At 34.2% G+C, this 5,223-nt stretch overlaps 1 pseudogene; it reads right to left on the minus strand.

Annotated features, from left to right (window-relative positions):
• Positions 1-1,404: 1,404 nt before the first annotated feature.
• Positions 1,405-4,460, minus strand: LOC120171326 (annotated as a pseudogene).
• Between the last annotated feature and the right edge of the window lie 763 nt (positions 4,461-5,223).

The raw sequence follows: 5,223 nt of genomic DNA on the forward strand, positions 1-5,223 counted from the left end.
GCGTAGGTGCCTTTTTCCATTTATTATTTTGCCTATTCTATTTTATGTTAGATGTTGGACTTAGATACGTAAATATTTATAATATTTTTTAATAATTTTTGGCGTACGAGTGTTATCTGTTCGTAACCATATTTTAATTGGCTGATTACATTGTAAGTTTTTGAAATATATGACTTGTTTATAATCAAACTAATAATTGAGTGACCTAGGATGTAGGTTTTCTAATTATTTTTAGAGCAAATTTTAAATTACACTATATGCCATTCTATTGTTAGTAATTTTATAATTTAATCATAATACTCTAAAAAGTTTTAATCAGATTATTTAATCAACTGATTATAAAAATTATGTCATTGTGTGGTTAAATATTAAGCCCCAATAGCGCTCTCTATGTCTCTTTTTCAACATAATTTTCTTTCAATATTTTTGTGTCTTATTCTTCTTCTTTTTTCCTTTGATTTTTGTTTAATCGACATTGACATTAATTTTAATGTTGATTGTCGACCGTCGATGAATATTAATTTTCTTATTTTTTATACTATGTCTTTTGTTTTCTTTTTTTTCTTAAGTCTTTTTAATTTTGAATAAGAATCTCTTTACCTGTGACATGTTTTTCTCAGCTCTTGTGGCACGCATTTTCTCTGTTATTGTGTCATGATCATTGTGGTTTTTGGTACGTTTTTCATACACATTTGTTGTCGTTTTGGTGCTCGCACAAAAATCATAACGACATTTATTTTCTGATTGGTTTGTCAGTGATCACGTATAGTTATATCCCTCTTTGGTAAAATATTGTTTATCTATATAATCAGAATTATATAGCGAAGCAACATGTTAGATTGTTTAGTTCGCTCACCACTCCTTAACACTTCGTGAAACGTCTCATTCAACAGTGATAAGGAGTTTTTATGAAAACCACTTAATTCTTTTGATGTTGATCTTTATTCTCAATGAAAGATTTTGTTTTCTTCCTATATTTAGGCTTAATATTTTATTTTGTATGAGTATTAATTTTTTCTATATTTTTATCTGTTGTAATTCTGATTCATTCGATTATTAATAAAAACCAGTTATGGTTATAAAGAGACAATTACATCCTAAATTATTTTCTTATTTGTAAATTTACAATTAATTCATCATATTTAAAAAAGTCAAGCACTTGAGGAGAGCATGACGACGATGAAAAACCAATTTTATTTAATCAGTATTTTCTATTACAGAGGTAAATAATAAGTATCTTATGGTAATAAAATTTCTCTGTTCCTACTTCCTAAATTATATATATCATTAATTCTGCTTTCTTACTTACTTCCGTACTCCATTGATGGGCTCCTTGTGATAGCCTAAGTAATAGTAATAAAGTTTCTATGTTCCAAACTTATATATCCCATCAATTCTGTTTTCTTACATGACTCCATACTCTGGTGTTGAGCTTCCATGGAATAGCCTTTCCCTTGCTTCAATGGACTGCAGTTTTGGCACAATCCATAAAATAAAATATAAGCCATGAACAGGACTCGACGCTGAAATTCTTAAGATAGGTTGGTGGACCGAGTATGGAGGTGACGGTCTTAGACGGTTGACTCTCTCTAGGAGAACCGCTATCGGTGGTCCGAACAGTAGGCGTGAGGTTGAAGATCCTTTAGACTACCGACTACGACTCTTTGCTCAATTAATTCAGAAAAAATGAACCGTCTAAGATCATCACTTTCCTACTCAGACAATAACTATAGTAGTTGAAATTCTTAAGACTAGTCCACTAAATGTTGTTTCTCCTGTCTAACCCTTGTCATGAACATAAATAATCAAGATAATTTGCAGTATCATAGAAGATTTTAAGAATGTAAGATGAACCTGTTTTTCCCAATTTATGCAACTTGTAACAATGGCGAGCAGAATATTTTGTGTTAAAGCGCCGGACTGTTAACCGAACCACAGGCCAAGCCGTCTCTACTGCATCCAAAAGGCAAGGGTAGCAGCCACTGGGATTCCGACAAGATAAAATGCTGTCAAGTTGACATAAGCTCCTATATGTTGCCATCCGCATCCTCTTGCAATACCTGATCCAAGCAAGCACCATTTGTGGAAAGACTGCATCTATAACATGCATAGTTGTTCACCAAAATGTTAACGACTTTAACCTGAAAGAACCGCCTGTATGCTGTCAAGAATAACAGACACACAAACATAGGGAGCCATGATCGTCACATAATCCACCACTTCTTTCTCATTGCTATAGACGTAACTGAAAACGCGCCGGGTCGTGAACAGGGTTCCAGATACTACAACGGTCTCTAAAACCGCGAGAGCTATAGTGACAAACAATGCCACCCGCACCACTCAGGGGTTCCCTGCCCCGAGTTCATTCAAACTCGAGTACTATTTACACGAATTGGAAATGACTCTTGGTTAAATTAACTTATGGAAAAATAAGATGTGGATGCATATCAGGGGCATACCATGCTCCCGCAGCAAGTCCATATGGTATGGAATAAAGTGTTGTGATGGTGTTGAGACTGCTTGGGAAAGTTGAAAAGCTCAGTAGTAGAATAATTACACTATGATTCAATTGAAAAATCATACAACTACAAGTGAACAAACCACACAGATAAGACGGATGTTTCCAGCTCGGGATGAGGTAAAAGACCAGACAGCAGGATAAGTAGCTCAAATGACCACCATTCAAGGCTGCAATTGTTCGAATAAACACGAAAATACGGATCTTCAAGACTTGAACAAGTTGTACAAACATATTCAGGTGATGGAAAGAGGAGATAACATACCAAACCATGATAGTAGAAGGGATAGCAAATCGAACAAACTCGGTAACTTCTTCGAATAATTCCATTGTCACGGGGAAACGAGTTTTTGAGCAGGTAGGAGAGTAGCGCATAAAAAGAACAAGGAAAATTGTATTTAACCAGTTTGAGATACTAATGGCTAATGCTCCTATATTTTCCAATCCAACCTTGAATACTAGAGCCCAACATAGAGGTAAATGTGCCAAAAGACTGATGCAATAGCATATGAGCAAGGGACTGATCAAACTTTGGGTTTGAAAGTAGTTAACAAGTGGTTGAAAAGTAGCATAGGCAAATAGTGCCGGGATAAGCCACCGGATGAATTTACCGGCTTCGTGTGAAATTAAGGGATCTTGACCGACGAAAACAAATATCCTTCCCATGTATAGCCATAGGAGCGACAGAGAGATGCATATTACTGTCAATAGCAGTGTACTGTAGGTATGGATTCCCACTTTTTCGTACTGTTGAGCTCCATAAGCCTGTCTGCTCAGCGTCTCCAATGCAAAAGCCATTCCTAGCTGGTAACCACATACAAATAACAAAATTTGTAATTTCCATACGTTAGATATGCTATTAATATGGGTAAATTATATCATGTTCTATTGAACTTTAGGCCATATATCGTTTATATCACCAAACTTTTAATTTCTCTAATTATAGCGCTAACTCTAGTTTTAACTTCAATTATGCTACTAGGCTGTTAAATATTAATGGCACGATGACGTGGAAATATCTTTTCATCGTTGTGATGACATGGACAAAATGATGTTGTTTTAGGAACTGAATTTTAGAGATATATCGATTTTGTCACTAAACTTTTAAATGGATCCATTTTTAGCACTGGACTTCTCCGACCATAGTGCCAGTTAAAAGTTTGACGAGAATCCAAAACAATCGCATTTTACTGCTTTTGGTATCGATTTTGAATGAATTTCGTGAAAAACCAATATTAAGAGAAGAAAGGAGAACGAATATGAAGTTTTTAGTACGAGTCTTGTCGTCAAAGACGACCAATGAAGGGCGATAATTTGGTTGTACGGTGGGAGAAAAGTATAATGCCAAAAATAAAAGTGCAAGTTTAGTGACAATTGACACACCTCTAAAATTTAGTGCTTAAAGCAACACCATTTTAGGCATCAATAGTCGTAGTCAACACGAGGTTGTTTTATCTACGTCATCACACTGTTTAAATTTTGACAACTCAATTGAATAATAAAGTTAATACTAAAATTCAGTTTTATAATTCGGTAAATTAAAAGTTTAATAATATAAAATAATACATTGTCTAAAGTTTACTTATATGTGATGTAGTTTATCCTATAAATATCAGTGTTCCAACTTGATTAAGCAAGTAGAAGCAAAATGAAAATCGACTTACAAGAACACAGAAGCCGGAGACGGAGAAGAGAGAGATGGCAATGGAAGAGCTAGCGAGAGCAAGCTCGCCGAGATGACCCACCATCATCGTCGATATAACTTGCAATAGGTACTCCGATATGTTCACAGCCACCATAGGCCCATAAGGTAGCCCACTCTCTTTGTTTCTTCGAAGAAAGCAGTCCATGTCAACCACCCACAACTCCTCTCCTCGTTCTCTAATTTGGGTATCAACCTCTCTTCCATGCTTCTCTTCTTCTTCTCCGGCGTGTCTGCCATGTCTCTTTAAGTTTTTCAAAAAATGGGAGACGCAACAGAAAGATGATGGATTTATAAGTGTAGAATAAAATATACGGGCGTCTTAATCGCATCACGTGAATGCGAATACGTTCTATTGTCGTCGACGATACATCTGCGGACTTTTGAGAACATATAAACCTCAAACCCGAGTTTGGCTACGATAGAGGACATCCCTAGCTTTCTTTAGGGGAAAAAAACATGCGAGGAGATAATGGAAAACACATTTGCTCCAAGGTAGGACAGGGGACAGACATAATTACTTGCCACGTGTATATTTATTTTTAAAATAATTCTTAACAATTTTTCGCATTAAATGTGTTTTTAAATATTAATTATATTTAACTCATATTTGAAATATATATAAAATCAAATATATATATATATATATATATATATATATATATATATATATATATATATATATACACCCACGAGGAAAGATCCACTTATAATATAAAATTTTTAGTTATATATATATATTTAATATGGTTAGGTAACACTTACGGTCGATTACAACTATTCATTTTTATTCATTCGATTATTTTAAGAAAATATAAAATTTAAAAATTTATTCTAAAATAATTATATTATGTCAACGGATCCAACCTCTATTATATATTATATGAAAATTAATTATCTCCGTTCAACTTTAAGCATCAATTGTGTGACATTAATCTGTATATTGATTCCATTTGGGTGTATACACACTTTCAATGCATGCCACGATATTTAAGGAAACAAA

The sequence above is a fragment of the Hibiscus syriacus genome, unplaced genomic scaffold (assembly GCF_006381635.1).
Source record: "Hibiscus syriacus cultivar Baekdansim isolate YM2019G1 unplaced genomic scaffold, ASM638163v2 tig00111832_pilon, whole genome shotgun sequence".
NCBI lineage: Eukaryota > Viridiplantae > Streptophyta > Magnoliopsida > Malvales > Malvaceae > Hibiscus > Hibiscus syriacus.